Source organism: Elephas maximus, chromosome 10 (assembly GCF_024166365.1).
Source record: "Elephas maximus indicus isolate mEleMax1 chromosome 10, mEleMax1 primary haplotype, whole genome shotgun sequence".
NCBI lineage: Eukaryota > Metazoa > Chordata > Mammalia > Proboscidea > Elephantidae > Elephas > Elephas maximus.
In genome coordinates, this window is record NC_064828.1 from 99,986,756 (window position 1) to 100,005,004 (window position 18,249).

An 18,249-nucleotide genomic window follows, 5' to 3' on the forward strand; every position below is an offset into this window, starting at 1 on the left:
CTCACTAAGTACCAATGACTGCAACTCACCCAATAAGAAATCAAATATTTGAATAGCTCTGGCATCTTGGTGCCACAATGGTTAATTGCTTGGCTGCTAACTGAAAGGTTAGCAGTTTGAGCCTGCTCAGTGGCTACCTGGGAGAAACACCTGGGGATCTGCTCCCATAAAGATTAAAGCCTAGCAAACCCTACAGGTCAGTTCCACTCTATCACTTGGGGTTGCTATTAGGTGGAATTGCCTTAATGGCACCTAATGAAAAACAACAACAAGGTAACTACAAAGGACATTAAATTTATAATTTAAAAACTGCTGAAAAATAAATCTCTAAGCCTAGATGGTTTCACTGAAGAAATTCGTGAAATGTTTAAAAAGAAACACCAATTTTACACTTGTACAGCACCTGCAAGTTTATAAACGGGGTCTGAGGTCTAAGAATTGAACCATTGATCTGGGCATGAAACTGTTGGAAGAAAGTGTCGTGTGGGGAAAGAATGTACAGTGGTTCTTAACACAGTAGCTTCCATGTACTTGTTTCCAAGTAAAATTTGTGCTAAAGCAGTCTGATAAATAAGTTACCTTTATTACACATTTGAAGATGCAAAAGCACAGAACCTTTATCATCTGTACACTGGCTTATGTGAAAAGCAAAGTGTCCATTAACTTTTAATTACCATTTGGGTAGCATTCAAAATGTAGTAAACAATCCACTCGTTTCCAAAAATTTAGCTATGACTTGATTTGCTAGTAGGCTTTGGAGAGCAATGTACAGAAGTGTTATTACCAACCTCACACTGTCCTGGAATTTGTCTCGCTCTCTGGCAAGTGGCTCCTGTTTACTTTTTTTTCAAGGCACTGAGCAAGCTTCCTTTGAATTTAGGATGTAATGAAAAGTCGTGCTTTTGGAAGAAGATACTACCTTATTTTATACAGAAAAAAAGACAGTAGTTCAGTTTAATAAACCTTTATTGATATTTATGTGTTTGCATCTCTCTCCTAAGAGAAAAAAAAATACAGGGAAAATTTCTATTATATTAAGGGTTTTAGGAATCATGGTATGGTTATCATGGTTAAAACAAACAAATAAAAAAGACCAGAAGTTTCACAAATACCAAAAAGAGAGTGACCAAGAAAATAATACTGGAATGAAAAAGAGGTCATAAATATATACAAGTTATATTTAAAACAAACAAACAAACAAACAAAAAAAAACAAGAGGAAGCTAGGGGCTTCATATCATATAGGAGAAAACTTAGACCATAAGGGCAAAGTTTCTAGAAAAATATTTACACAAACAATCACACAAAAAGAAAAAAATATAAAATCTGAATAGCCCTAAAATCAATACAAACCATAATTACAATTAAACAAACCAAACCCAAATCCATTGCTGTCAAGTCCATTCCAACTCACAGTAACCCTATAGCTCAGAGTAGAACTGCCCCATAGGATTTCCAAGGGATGGATAGTGGATTCAAACTTCAGACCTTTTTTTGGTTAGCAGCCAAACTCTTAATAACCACTGTGCCACCAGAGTTCCGTAATTATGATTAGTAGTTCCATATTCATTCATAAAAAGAAAAAAAAAACCTAGGTTCAAACAATTTTCTAGTAAGCCATAGAAAACATGCTAAATAATCCTATCACATATAAACTATTTGAGAAATTGAAACCAGAGGGGATGATTTCACTTTATTTCTTGACACCAGGAAGACTCTATACCAGACCTTAACAGTACACAAAAGCAAAAATCCATCTCCTTTTAGAACACAGATGCAATGTTCTTAAAATTTATACTACTGAATTGAATTTAGCAATAGGTACAGTATTTATTATGAAGAAGTAAATCTGATTCAAGGGACATAAGAAAAAATTATTTATTAGAATATATCTTAATATAATTCACCACATTAACAGATAGAAGAAAAAAATACAACCATCTCAATAGGCATGAAAAAAAATTTCAAATCCTTAATTTGCCAATGGATGCTTATCGAATATCTACTCTGGCCAGGTGTCCTGAAGTTCTGACAATATAATCTTGAAGGCAATAAGTAAGTTTCTTGCTGTATGGGAGTATGATGGAATATAAAGCTTAATAAGATTTAAGAACTATTTAAGATAACGTATCTTAATAAATAAGGAATTGAATGGAAGCCTCTTACTCCCCAAAAGTGGTCTATCAAAGACATGTACAAATATACTTAATTATGAAATACTGGATGACTTTCCTTTTAATCACGAACCAGCAAGAATAACCAAAATCATCATTTTCACTCAACACTTCGGGAGGTACTAGCAAATATTTTGAGTAAAAAATGTAAGACTCTGGGGTGGGGGAGAGGTGGACTATGGTATTTCATGTATTAAAATTACTTGTCAAGATAATTCAAGAACACTATTAAATGTAAGAACAACATAGCCAGATAACTTAAATTCCAATTCACCAGCAACAAATGTTAGGAAATAAAATTTTAAATAGGATATTATTTACAGCAGAGAAAAAATATATAGATCAACTAACAATAAATATAATGAGTTATGTGTAATTCATGGAAGAAAATATACATGTATTAAAACTATATTTAACTCTCCCTCTAATGTCATTAAAATAATTATAAAGAAATGGTGTTATAGAGTATTCATGGATAGGAATGGTCAATATTATAAAGATATCCAAAAAAAACCCACTACCGTTGAGTTGTTCATCCTTTTGGCAGTCCATGGTATATTCAATATTCTTCATCAACACCACAATTCAAAGGCATCAATTCTTTGGTTTTTCTTATTCGTTGTCCACCTTTTGCATGCATATGAGGTAATTGAAAATACAACGACTTGGGTCAGGCACACCTTAGTCCTCAAAGTGACATCTTTGCTTTTTAACACTTTGAAGGAGTTTTTGGAAGCAGATTTGCCCAATAATACTTCCTTAATTTCTTGACTGCTGCTTCCATGGGCATTGATTTTGTATCCACATAAAATGTAATCCCTGACAACTTCAATATTTTTTCCATTTATGGAGAAATGTTGCTTATCCATCCAGTTGTGAGGATTTTTGTTTTCCTTAGGATATATACATAAAAAAAAAAATACATAGGTGATAAAATTATAAAGTAAATCAAGGGGTTGATTATCACAAAAATCAAGGTAGGATTATCCTTATTGGGAACTTAAGGATACTCAACATGAAGCTTCTAAATTACTGGCAATTTTATTGATTTGGGGAATGGTTATATAGCTGTTTACTTACTTAACATATTTTTAAAACATGTATATTTAATGAACTTTTCTATGTGTATATTTTCAAAGTACAAGTTTTAAGAGAATAAAAATACTGGTTGCTACCAATTTAATTTCAAAATCAATTTAACCATTATAGAATGCTTTTGCTGACCAAACGGAGTAGTTAGTAAATTGGCCCTCTTCACAAAGTATAAATCAACATTGATAGTATTTAGAAATGAAAGGTATCTTAAATAAGTAAAAAAACTGTCTCCAAAACTATGGGACTTTACATTTAATAATCTTCCATCAAGAGAATAGAGATATCCCATCTATAGCAAGACCACTGAAAGGCTAAATATTTCAAAATTAATAGGAAAAATGTCCCCTTATGAACCACTGAGTCTGAAGAAGAAGCAAAACCAGGCCCAAGGCAACTAATTCACATAGACATTATTTTAATTCAGCAAGTTATGTCCGTGTACTGTGAAATGTCAGGGATAGCAAGAAGAGTATGCAGTGATCTCTGTCTCAAGGATCTCCCAGGTTGCTCAAAGAGAAAGAATCTAAAAATATAATTGCAAAAACTATAAACACAATAAACATATGTACAACAGGCAAGGATACTAGTTAATAAGAGACAATAGACTTCATTGAGAAAAGAAATTAATAGCAAACCTAAAAGACGATGCATTTGGAGTTTTCCAGGTGAATAAACATGACATTGTTTAATAATATTATAAAAATCATAATATAGCAGATAACAGAAATGACCCTGGCACGGTTTAAAAATACTCTGAAAAAAAAAAAAAAAGATAGCAAATGTACAATATCAGTTGATATTATCTTTCATTTATCAACTGTCAAATGTGAGTGTAGTGTCTTGAAAAAATGCAACCTTCCCTTTAATCCATTCACTCAACATACTTTGAGGGCCATCTGTGTTCTTCAGCTGTAGCGGTGACAAAAACATGGCTCCTGGCCAGCCTCATGGTGCTCAGAGACTAGTAGTAATGATTCCATAGATTTTATTGTCGGTTTCTTCATACTTGTCTTATTTTCTCCCTCACACTCTATTTACATCTTCTCCTTTGGAGAAAAATCTCCTTATAAGTAGAGTGTAGAAATTCCTTTGCTCCTGGGTAGGTTCACAGAGGCTACAAATTAGCCTTTCCTTATAGAAAATTTGGCTTCATAATAATAACCCCCTTTATAGCAGCCTCACAAAGACTTTTCCCTTGCCATGTGGTGTTCTGAGATTAATGGGAATGGTGTCCACATATTTGTGTTACTGCCAGACTACACCACTTATCTGCAGCCCAGTGTCAGGCCCCTATGACGATTAATCACCTCCCTAGTCCCTGAAATAAAATCTGCATTGTACACTTCATTGGGCTGAGGAGGGGCGAGGCAATGGTGTGGTTTGGGGCTGCTTCTCATCATTAATTTTCAATTATGACTGCAAGAACCATCCCAGTTAAGCCTTGAGTTGGAGGGCAGGGGGTAAAAAAGCCCCCAGGGAAGACTAATAAGGGCCACATGGAGGGAAAGGAACAACTAAGGAGTTATAAACCATTTTTTGAAAAAGAAAAATAATAAACAATTTATAAAATTCCTAACAGGGAGGTATAACATATATCCAGGCTAATTGGGAAAAGTCACATAAAGGACAAAACAAGAAGGCCTTTTAGAGGCATAAAGTAAAATGACTAAGCCACACCTTAGCCTAGAGCTAAAATTGTGAAGCAGACTTTCTTTGCCGGTTGAAATAATTATTTCCACTTTAAAAAAAAAATAATTTTATGACTGCTTCTTCAGTTCTACTGACACTCCTAGCTTGGCCAAAGAGAAATGTTTCATAGTCTTTAGAGGCCTGATCAAGAGTCCTCCTGTGTGAAGTGAGCAAGCACAGAGATCTATTCTTAAAAAAGAAAAAGAAAATCAGACTCCCTTGGTAGACTCTAGGAATCTGAATAGTGAAAAAATAACTCTGTGTGGTAGTCAATATTTTAAAAATGGCTTTTACACAGGACATTCTCATCTCACAACAGTCTGTGTTGTTAGTTTTATACAAATCTCATATTTCATCTAAAGCAACTAAAGATCAAGAAACAAAAGATGTGTTCTGCATCACAGGTTAAAAAAAAAAAAAAAAAAGCTTCCGTCCAGTGGATTCTGACTCATCGCGAACCTTTAGGACAGAGTAGAACTGCTCTGCAGAGTTTTCAGGGAGCACCTGGTGGATTCCTACTTATGACTTTTTGGTTAGTAGCCATATCACTTAACCACTATGCCACCAGGGCTTCTGTAACATACGTTAAAAGTGGCATATTCAGGATTTTTGCTCTAATGCACACTTTACATGGCATTGTACTGCCATTGAATTCTTAAGGATTAGATATAAAGGGTTATTGGAGTCCCACGATGGTGCAAATGGATATTCTTGGCTGCTAATCCAAAGGTTAGAGGTTTGAGTCCACTTAGAGGCAAAAAATCAGCCACTGAAAACCTTATGGAGCGCTGTTTTACTCTGACATAGATAGGGTCTCTACAAGTCACAATAGATTCGAAGGTAACTGGTGGTATAGAGTTATTATTTTTATATGAGCATGCAGATATCATCTTTATTAATAGAGAAAACTATGGTGTTTGTGTGTGCACGGACACTTGCTTACACACACACATATCACGATTCATGTCGATCACTTTGGATTGTCCCTCTTTCTATCCAATTCTTATGCTGCTTTCTCACTTGATCTTGTTCTCACTTGTGGTGGAAGGAATTCCTCATTGTGAAGTTTGGTACCGACATCTTCCTCCAAAGGTTTGTAGGTCAGATCATTCTGTTCTACTTGGGCTTAGCCAATCACACACTCCCAGGACATTGAATCCCAAAAGAGCAAAAGAAGTACCAAGGTCCTCCAAAACATGCCCTTGGCTGTCGTTCTCAGGATCCAACCTCCAGTGGAAAACCTTGGCTCTTGTCATTTTCCCAAGCTTGCCCTCCAGCATCCTTTGAATTCAGTGATTCCCTGATATTATTCCAGTATAATCCCAGGTTGTTGAAGAAATCAACACTTGGTTTCTGTAGCTTAAAATCAAGAGTGTGACGGATTCATGTCCTTTTTCACCCTTGAACATCGATGGACTTGAAGAGACTAGCTTGATTCTAGATCCTGTGATTTCAGATATTAATGTAAGTTAATACTTTTCAAATAACAATGAAATCTTGACTCAATGCACTGGAGACAGATTAGATAATCTTCTAAATCATCTCTTGGAAATATGATGCAATGCTCCTATGCTAAATGCTGGAATACTCATGGTATTAAAACAGTTTTATGAGGTATTTCCTCCTTTATCTCAGTTTAATTTAGGGAAACACAATTTATACATGTAGAGAGTTGTTCAAATAAGCAGCTAAGATTGGCTGAGAAAAGTAAAAACTTCAGAGTTAAAGAACATTGAAGATTTTTAATGCACATATTTGAAGATGGCAAAGAATAAAATATAAGGAAGACACATCCATCTCTCAGTCTTTCCTGAACAGCCCAGGTATGGGAAAAATCTTCTACTGAATTATACTTACATGGTCTCTTAATTACACATTATTTTGGAAAATATCATACTAAAAGCATAACAGATAAGCATTATCTTTAGAAAGACTTCCCCTTTGTTAATCAAGAATTAAATAAATCCTGGGCATGAAAAAATTAACTTTATGTGACTTTCTTATTCAAGAATCCAATTTGATATAGATGTCTGATTTTGAGCAATAATTCTGGCTTGGAAGAAGAACATGGCAAATGTCATGGAAAATGATCCTGTGTTTGTGCAATTTTCAAGGTTCATTCTTACTCTTTTATATTGTTAAGTTGTCGTCACCAAATGTGCTTTCATAGTAGTATAATACCATAGTAAAACCACTGGAGAATGGGAGATTTACATCGTAAGTGTGTTACAGGAAATCCCTAATTGAATGGCAAAACCATGTGTTAAATTTCAAGTGTGATGAGAGTGACACTAGCCTTTATTTATAACGACAGCTGCTTATAAGCTGTGGAGACAAACTAGATTAAGAATTCCCTGGTGCTTTTGCTCTGAAGATCGTGGGGCCGGAAGGATCCTGAATTTGGATATTGAAGCAGAAAATATAAATTTAGTTTTTCACTTACTCCCTAAAGGTTAAGAACAGGGGTTGACTGTATAACACATTTGATATTGACTTTGAAATGAGTAAAAACGGACCTGGATAGCAAATCAAACATGCCCTACCTCCATTTATGGAAGTATGTCAGTAAAAACTCTTAGAGAATGTGGATTAGTATTAACGAAGATTGAATTCTTCAAGGAAAGGCAGCATATGAAAATAAGAAAAACAATATATATTTTTGTTGTTGTTTTCCTTTAAAATATAAAGGAAGAAAGGAAAGAAAGAAGGCAGGAATGAAAGCAGGAGGGAGGAAGGAAGGATAAAGGAAAGGAAATGAAGAAATGTAAAAAAAAGAAGGAAAGGAAAGAAAAACATACACATGTATGACAACACTCAATGAGCTAGAGGTTTTCCAAGGTTCTGTGTGAACTGAGAGGAGGGAGGTATTAACACAGTCTAGGCATTGAAGTCCCAGGAAATACTGCATTTAGCAAGTATTAGTGGCATAGGAAAATCTTCAGATTCTATGGCATTTGAACTGAGCTTTGGAGAATGTGTAGCATTTTACCAAATGGAGAGAGGAAGGTAGGGAGTGGGTGTGCCCGTGTCTGTCTTCCTCATTGTGGTATGAGAACCTCAAGGTCAGGCTCTGCTTTACATATTTTTTTTCAATGTTAACACCTAGTTTAACGTCTATAGTAGGGGCTCAAGAACTATCTGCTACATGGATGAATGATAAATGTCTCTTTATTGCTAGGCAATAATTAAGCTATTTATTTTCATCTCCATTTATCAGTAAGGAAAGGATGACGTTAAATAATTTGTTTAAGATGACATTTGTAGCAAGTGGCAGAGCTAGCAGCATGTGCAGAACCATGCAGGCATAATTTCAGGAAGAGTTGTCTTAGTCTAGGTGGTTAAAACATATGATGCATGTCTGGGCAACCAGCTGGAGATAAAGCTATGGAAGAGATGAGTCAAAGACTTTGAAAACCATCAGGAGTTAGATTTTGAAGAGTTATAAGTTCCTCTAAGTTCAAGAAAGGGAAAGAATAACTGCTTATTGGTCATGACCCCAAGATTTGAACAGCATTCATCAGAATGGTTTTTAAACCAATCACAATCTATCAGCAACAGAAGATTTGTCTTCATTAACCCCATTTCTGAAAATCAGCCAGTCAACAGCAGGCTTGCTTTTGAGAAGTTAAAATATCAACCAATACTTCTTCTGCTTCTAAGACCCTGCAGATCTCTGAACTATATACTTCTAAAATTCTCTGCAAGACCAGCAGTGTCTTTGTTCAGAGAAATGCCTTACAACTACAGCTATCCCTTGCTTAGCAAGCCATGACCTCAGCTTTTGATTGAAGATTTTGACACTATTTAAAGTCTTTATTATTGTACCTCTCTCCCTCCTTCATTTTTTAAAATATTTAATGAACAACTATTTGCCAACCTTAGTGTGATCAGAGGACACAAACTTGGGGTTTCTCATGTGGGAGTCACCCCAGGTTATCTATCCAGTGGAGCATATGAATGCTAACACCTTTAACTAACCATGCCGTTCTGTACATGAGAGCAGGTGTAGAAGAACTAAGAGTTGCTGAATATCATAATGCATCAGCAATTGTGTCGCTTACTTCATATAGTTTTCTTCCTTTAAATTTCACAGCAATGCTCTGAAGTTGATGCTAGCATGCCCGTTTTCTGGAGGAGGAATGAGTATGTCCAAAAGTTTAGTCACTTTCTCAGTGAAAAGATAGAGCAGCAATGTGATCTCATTTTGGTCTGATTTCAAAGCTGGTGGTCTTACCCTTTCAGAGTCTGTAATCTTCAACATCCAAGAGTACCTTATGAAGGGTTGAAATTAAAGTAGCCTACCCAGAAATGGGAAGAAGCTTCTCCGTTGTCAGTCATGAAGTAGAAACCTCCATCCAGTGCTGAACTTCCAGACGAGTAGTTGAAATAAGACCTCATACTAGACTACGTGTACGTACATTTACTGATATCACTAAATATCTAAAATAAAAAAAGTTCTTACATAATGCTTCATTTTAAAAAGTGTTATCTTTTATAGAATTAGACATTATTATATTATTGCACTTTGTATATTATTATAAGAAATATACAATAAAAATTGTTAATATACAAGGAGGAGTTATGCTGATATTTATTGAGCTATTAATTACTATTTATACATTTTATGCTCCCAACCATCCTCTGGGATTGAAAATTATATTATTTCTATTTTACAGATGAGGAAACTGAGGCCTAAGAGGTTATGCAAATTCCCCAAGAACTTATATTTAGTATATGGCAAAACCAAAATAATGATATCTTTTCTGCTTCAAATATTAACATCTCATAAATATAATACCTGTAAATAAAATACTAAACAAATGGGTAAAAGAAGTCTTGACAATGTTTTAAACACTTTCCTATTACACTTCCCTATATAAAGGCAATTGAATTTATCTCCTTGTTGTTCACAATCACGATTAGCAGAAAGATGTGAGATATTTATGTGCATTTTACCCAATTTCAGATTAAAGCTGTTGGGTTCTTTTCTTTGATTATTTATCATTATTATCAATTTAAATTATCAACACCCTAAATTGCACATCCATTCCACAGAAAGGGATGTGAGAATGAGTAAGTTAGTTATGGTACTTGACATAACCATGGAGAATGCTAATTGGTAGGCAGAAATGGTTTCCTCTAATACTTTTTCATTACTACTAAAGGCCTAGTAAAATCATCACAGTTCATAGGATTAGAAAACATGTAGGCAGCACAACTATGTTTTAAAAGGTACTGCATCAGGTTTCCGAACGGTGGCAATAAGTAACTCTGTCTTGAATTCTGACTTCTAGAGTTCCACTCTCAAAGAATTACTTGCTAAAACTTACAGGAAATAGCACAAACAACATAAAAGTGTAGATATCCCCTTCCCTCACAAAACAGGAGAATAATCTGTGCCTTTCTTGCTGTGGATCTTTTGAAGTAAGTCTCCTGGGGCACTGCCCTAAGCAACAACTTTGTCTGTAGGTCTTTAATAGAACAGGATCAAAGAGCTTATTTGAATGAATTACTTGAGAGGCTTCAATGGTTACATTTCCCTAACGTATAAAAACAAACCAAAACTAAGAAAAGCAGAAAACAATCCCTAAATCATACAGGAACAGTTTAGGAGGAATCACACTCCTACTTAGTTCAATCAGATGGCAGGACAATATGTTGATAATTATAAGCTTTTACATATGCTCTACATCATTGGATTGTTAACAAGCTCCCTACAGTATATAAACATATTTGACAGCTTTATGAACCAATTTTAACAAACAATGGGAGTGCTCTTTAAGATATTTTATTTTGAAATAATTTTAGATTGGCAGAATAGTTTCAACAAAGAGTTCTTGTAAAACTTAACCCAGTTATGCCTAATGTTATCATCTTGCAAAGCCATGATCGTTCTTCAGAGCCAAGACAGGAACAATGGTATGCTATTTATTCACTAAACTACATATTTATTTTCAATTTCTCCAGAAATGCCCTAACGTTCTTTTTCATGATCTTATCTAAGACACCACATAGTATTTAGTCTTCATGTCTCCTCAGTTTCTTCCAATCTGTGAAAATCTCATTGTTTTTTTCCTTGTCTTTCATGGCCTTGACACTTTTGAAGAGTCCTAGTCAGTAATTTTTCACCACGTTTTTGTCAGTTTGTCATACTGTGGTGACTTGTGTGTTGCTGTAATGCCGGAAGCTATGCCACTGGTATTTCTAATACTAGTAGGGTGACTCTTGGTGGACAGGTTTCAGCAGAGCATCCAGACTAGGACTGACTAGAAAGAAAGGCCTGGGGATCTACTTCTGAAAATTAGCCAGTGGAAGCCATATGGGTTGCAATAGATTACCGTCTGACTCACTTGCTTTGGGCAAGTCGTCAGGAGGGATCAGTCCCTAGAGAACATCATGCTTGGTGAAGTAGAGCATCAACCAGGGTTTGGCAGACCTTTGGTGAAATGGGTTGACACAATTCCTACAACAATGGACTCAAAGAAGCTGGAGACTGTGAGCATGATGCAGGACCAGGCAATATTTTGTTTTGTTGGGCATGTGGTCTCCGTGAGACAGAGTCCAGAGTTGACTCCACAGCAACGAAAAACACAACTACAGTTACTTTATAGAATGTTTCTCATTGGAGTTTGTTTAATGTTTTCTCAGGATTTGATGAGGGTTATAGATTTTGTCTGAAGAAAAAATACCTGGCGATCTGCTTCCTTAAAGATTACAGACAAGAAAACCCTATGGAGCAGTTCTACTCCGTCATACGGGGTCGCTATGAGTCAGAATTGACTTAAAGGCACCCAATGACAAAAGCAACAACAATCGATTTTGTGGAAGACTATCACAGAGGTGAAGTACCCTTCTCATGGCACCATATCATCAGGAAGATCATAACATGAATTATCACTGGTGTCCTTGACCTTGAGCTTTGATAAAGTGCCCTCTGCCAGGTAATCTCCAAAAAACCCTTTGCTGTCGAGTTGATTCCGCTCATAGTGAACCTATAGGAAAGAGTAGAATTGTTCCACAGAGTTTCCAAGGAGTGCCTGGTGGATTCCAGCTGCTGAACTTTAGGTTAGCAGCCATAGCACTTCACTATTGTGCCACCAGGGTTTCCCTGCCAGGTAAAGTAAATGATAATTAACATTCCTTTTCCATTAGACTGACTATTCCTTAGGCTTGAGTCACTAAATCCAACCACACTCAAAGTCCAGGGAAATAATCTTCCTATCCCCATCCCCAACTCCAGAGGAAAGAATGTGAAAGAATTTGTAGTCATACATTAAAACTACCAGGTAATTAATCAATATTTTGGAGGAAATACATTAAGGATAGGCAAATACCCTGTTAAGCATTAAAGTTTTATTCACTAATTTTTTCAGTCTTAAATTGCCTGTAATAATTATTATTGTGCTTTTCTAATAGTGATATTTTATTTTTCTTTCTGAATTTATTACCTGGAATTTTTCTGTAGGGAAAATTAATCACTTTTCTCTCATTTATTTATGTCAGTATAGACACATACTACAAAACTCACACATTAGTTAATGTTTGTATTCTATGTTAAGACTTGGAATATGTTACCTTTAGAGCCACTATTAACCGTTTAGTAAATAGCTGTGATGTACTTAACATTACACAGTTTATCCAGGAGCCCTATTCCAGTTTTAATGGGATTATATAAAGTAAGAGGAAACACGCCTGTCATATCAAAATCCGGTTATCTTCCACTCCCCATCCCAAGGAAAAGTCTCCAGTGTTTTGCTGTCTTTTTTCCTAACTCTCTAAAGTCACTTAATTTTTTTTTCTATTTTTTGAAAAAAGAAAGGCATAGGTGGAAAACATGGGAAAGAGATAAAAATTGAAGATTTCAAGGAAAAATGCCAATCATGCAAGAGGGTTCAAAGAAAGGAAATGGTTAAAATGCAAGAAAAGAGAGGTCAACAAAATTCATTTACTTAATGTACAATGTAAAGGCCCAAGACTGGAGAATTGGCTAAATAAATTATGATCACTCATAAGTAAAAAAATCCATTGCCCATCATGTCAATTCTGACTTAGAGCGACCCTAGAGGACAGAGTAGAACCGCCCCACAGGATTTCCAAGGCTGTAAATCTTTAGAAAAGCAGACTGCCACATCTTTCTCCCTTGGAGTGGCTAGTGGGTTCAAAATGCCAATCTTTCAGTCAATAGCTGAGCGCTTAACCATTGCAGCACTAGGTCTCCTTTTTGATCACCCTTAGGAAGGGATATTACCCAGTCATTCAAATAATGCTTTTAAAGAATTTACAGTTGCATGGGAAAAGGTCACAGAATACAGTGGAGCAAAAGACGGCACCATGCAAAGCTAGACACGTGCACTATCCTGAGTTTGTTTAAAAAAAAGAAGAAAAGAAAGGAATAGTATACATATTCCTTTAGTACACATGTAACACACACACTGTTTAGTAGATTATCACTGTACCTTGTAGCCTGCCTGGCACCTACTGAACTACTGAATGAATTATTGAATAAAACACAATATTAATCGTGGTTATGGCTGCACAGTGGAATATTTGATAACTTAATCTTTCTTCTTTATGCTCTTTGTGTCTTGCCCAGGGTTTCAGTTTTGAACATGTATTATTAGGTATAAGTTGCAATTTTTTAAAAGAATTCAAGGAGCACTTGGTCTTCTACTATACTCAAGCTTGCAAAAGTGACCCTTGATAAGTGCTTTGCTCCTTTATCAACTAGAAATTATTTTTAGGGAAAGAAATATTTTGGAAAAAAACTCCTAAATTAAAACAGAACTCTTCTAGTGAATCAACCCAAGAACTTGGCTAGTCAATATGACTGCTGTAGGTCACCTGAAAAACAAACAGCATAATCACAACCGCTCTAGGAGTCTTTGAAATTATAGATTAAGCCAGTGGGAAATTAGCCAGATTGCCATTATAGCTGAAAAGTGCCGGGAGGCCCTGGCAGCCGGTGTAATTATGCAAGCTTTGTGAGCCTTGAAAATTTTGTGATTGTTGTCTCACTTTTAGCCTTCATAAAGTTCTACACCAAACTGCATTCTTCAAACTGCTGTTTGACCCAAGGCAGAGCAATAAATTAGGAGAGAAAAACAAATATTACAGCAAACGCTGCCTTCACAACACAGTGTCTGTACTTGTGGTATTCCTAAAAGATGCTGGGATAGGCTCCCACTTCACCCTCCAGTAACTAACTTGGCTCAGGTAAAGTGGAAATGCTGATCTTTCCATGAGTCTTTTCTCATAGGATAGGTGTGCACGTGTGCATACACACACACACACACACACCACCCACCCACACACACACACCGCACACACACACACACAGAGCTGTGTCACAATTATGCATGGAATCTTAATTATAAGAGGACAGCTAGGTGCAGACGGGTCATTAATAAGATTAAGGACTCACCATTGTCTGCTAAACTTGCAGGGTGGTGGTCTTAGGTGTCGGGGTGGTGGGTTCAAAACGATATGATAATCACACTTAGTAGATTTGTTTTGGGCCTTCTTGCATATGAATGCCTCTTTGACCTCAAATGTCACTGAGCTGGAGAGCGAACTAAGAGAAAGGACAGTCTAGCATTGTGTGAACATGGACATTAAGTAGAGAAAAATCAAGAGAAGGGGTAAGAGGGGGGACAGGTAATCAAAATTATTTTACACTCAGAGTATCAGAAGTGAAGGGTAAAGGGTGACCCCCAAATAGGGGCCTATCTACGGAAAATAGCATCTAGGGAGTTAGTGTTAAATTGCTGAATGATCTCTCACAGCTGCCAAAGGAGACTGTAACAGCCAATAGAAACTGCTCATTGGCACCCCACTTCAAGCAGGGTCCAGGGCACTCTCTTATCGCCCAGGGCACATGTCCTCCATGCTATGCCTTATTTACACCTCTGTACACATAAGAAAGTCTTCCATTTCCATTTGAAGGTGCACACTGAAGGTAATGGAGTAGAGGGAAGACTCTAGAGAGAAGGAGGAGACTCAGCTAAGAACATGTGCATTCCATCAAACTCAAGGAATAAAATCTGTCTTATGGGTAACCTTTGGTTCTTCTGCAGATTCCTTGCCAACAATAGGATTTCAGACAAGTAGCATCTGGTTTGGAATGTTTGACAACAAAATAATGTGCAGGACGGTGACTCTTAAATATTTGAGGGGCACAGATCACTTTAATAATTTACAAAAGCTATTGATTCTACCTCCCTCCTATTCATAATTCCTCATGCCCTCAGGATGCGTTATTCAGGGAGTTCAGAGACCTCCCTGACCCTCTCCTAAAGCGCTGGAACCTGTGAGCCCTAAATTAATAATCTGCAATATAGAAGTTGATGACAAGTAATTTCTTATCATCTTTTCTCCTAGGAGTTGGAGGAACTTTTCTGAAATCTCTCAGCTGCCCTAGCTTGATTCTTTAGGAAAAAAACAGTCTTTTTTACAGATAAGGGCATTGAGTCAAAAAGAAGTCAAATGATTAATGACAGTTACTTGGCAATGATTCAAGACTGAGAAATGGAGCCATTCATGTCCTATTCTATTGTTTATGAGTCTATTGTTCACTTTCAATCTACAGGTTGGTTTGTAGAGCTTTCAAAGAAGTTTTGGCGTTGAAGACAAGAAGAGGAGTTCAAAAAAGAAAGCTAGGGAAACTATTCCTTTATATTTTGATGTATCTTTATTAATCGCAAACATAAAGTCACAAGGACAAATTTTAAACTATTTCCATAATTTAAAATTGTTTTAATACACTCAAAAGGTTATTTTAAAATTACAAAAGGGACTACTTTAAAACACTTGATTTATTCACATTTAAATTTAGTATTTGTGTGAGGAAGAGAAAGTATCACTAGCTATGAAAAATAATAAAAAATAAAATTTTATGGAGGTTTCAAAAATAAGGAGAATTACAACTTGGTATTTAAAGATAAGTATTGTCATAGATGCAACACAAATTTTGAAATATATCCCATTCTTCTCTCTACACTGAATTCTGTTGTTTCCACTCATCACTAGTTAGAGATGAATGCTGATATTAAGTTGTCTTAAATTCCTTAATGTGTATTCTCTCCTATCCCCAAAGACACTGTAGAATTTATAGGATATCTAATTAACCTTGGAACCTGGGGCGTTTTAAAAGTTTGTGTACACACACAAATTCACACTTGCACACTCATACACACACATATACATATATCTGTGTTCATGGTAATATTGGTATTCAGTTTCACCATAACGTTGTTGTTAGGTTCTGTTGAGTTGGTTTCAATTCATAGTGACCCCATGTACAACAGAGTGGAATGTTGCCCAGTCTTGTACCATCGTCACAATCAGTGCTATGCTTGAGCCCATTGTTGCAGCCACTGTGTCAATCCAACTAATTGAGAGTCTTCCTCTTTTTTGCAGACTCTCTACTTTACCAAGCAGGATGTCCTTCTCCAGGGACTGGTCCCTCCTGATAACATGTCCAAAGTATTTGAGACAAAATCTCACCATCCTTGCTTCTAAGGAGCATTCTGGCTGTACTTCCAAAACAGATTTGTTTCTTTTTCTGGCAGTCTATAGTATAGTCAATATTCTTTGCCAACACCCAAATTTAAATGCACCATTTCTTTTTCAGTCTACCACTTGTCTGTTAGTCTATCTTACTTTGGGCTGCAGTGTTGCTGTGATGCAGAAAGCTATGCCACCAGTATTTCAAATACCAGCAGGGTCACTCATGGTGGACAGGTTTCAGTGGAGCTTCCATGCTAAGACTAGGAAGGAGGATCTTGCAATGTACTTAAAAAAAAAAAGCCAGTGAAAAGCTCACAGATAACAGCAGAACATTGTCTTCATCATAATAGTTATCATTTAATTTTCTAGGCATTTTATTTTACTCCATAAACATTAGCAGGAGAGAGGTAATTTTTTTTTTTTTTTTTTTATAGTGGAGCCTGTGGTGTCTACCCAGCTCCCTCTTCAATGCCAACCTTTTGCAGAGCTGCTGAGAGTACCAGCTGCTGACAGCTCATGGAGGAGCCCTTCAGAGGGGATCTTCCAAGATTAAGGCCCCTCCTTGGGGACATCTTTAGCCAAAGACTGACTATGGCAAGTATACAGAGTGCCAGTTACTTTGCCTCAATTTGTGACAATTCTGAAGGACCATCCTAGCCCCAAGGCTCACTCTAGGACTAACTAAGGCCTCATTTGCAGCTAGAATTTAGTCAATTTCTCCCTCTATCCTACCCAGTAGCCTCACATTTTGGGAAGTTTATATCCAATCCATATTTATATACTTTTCTTAAATATTGATGTATATTAAGCAAAATACAGCATTTAAAATACTACTGACCTATAGACTTTATTGGAATTTCACCAGTTTTTTCCCACTAATGTCATTTTTCTCTTCCAAGATCTAATCTAGGACACCATATTGCATTTAGTCATCATGTCTTTTTTAGTCTCCTCCAATCTATGACATTTTCTCAGCTTTTTTTTTTTTAAATGATCTTGACATTTTAGAAGAGTTTTTGAAAAGTATTTTGTAGGATGCCCCTAAATTTGGTTTTGTCTGATGTTTTCTCCTAATCAGACTGAGGATTATAGACGGGGGAAAATTCCAGGGGCAGATTAACCAGTAAGCAAGGTACGCACAAGCTTACAATAAGCAAGGTACACACAGGTTAAATTGTGTTTACTTACTAATCTGTAGTGCACAATTTCACAAAGATGTGTTGAAAAACAGGTGAAACTGTGCACTATAGTAAGTAAACTCAAGTAAGCCCATGGGTACCTTGCTTTCTGGGTAATCTGTTTCCGGAAATTACCACTGACCTGATGTGCCCTTTCCATTGCATCATATCAGGGGGGTACATTATATAACATGACTTATTGCTAGTGATTTTGACCTTTATTATTTCCTTAGAGTGGTATCTGCAAGATTTTTCCACTGTAAAACTACTGTCTTTTTCTTTCCAGACTCTTTCCTGAAATCACCCTTTAGTAAAACTCCTGCATACAACACTCCACCTCAGAGTCTCTACCCAGTCAAGAAAATGTGTATTACAGTGTTTGCCCATTTTGTTTTCATTTAATGTCCTATTGTGGCTGAATAATTTAGTCTTTGAAATGTAACATATGGCAATAACCACAGGAGCAATACAATTAATTTATATTAGTTTTATACTCGTGTTAATGATACATCAAGAATTATAGACTTTTACACAGTTTACCAGCTAAATTACTTGTGTGTAATAGCTTTAAGTCGAGAAGATCATAGAAATAAAATCTTTTTAACTAGT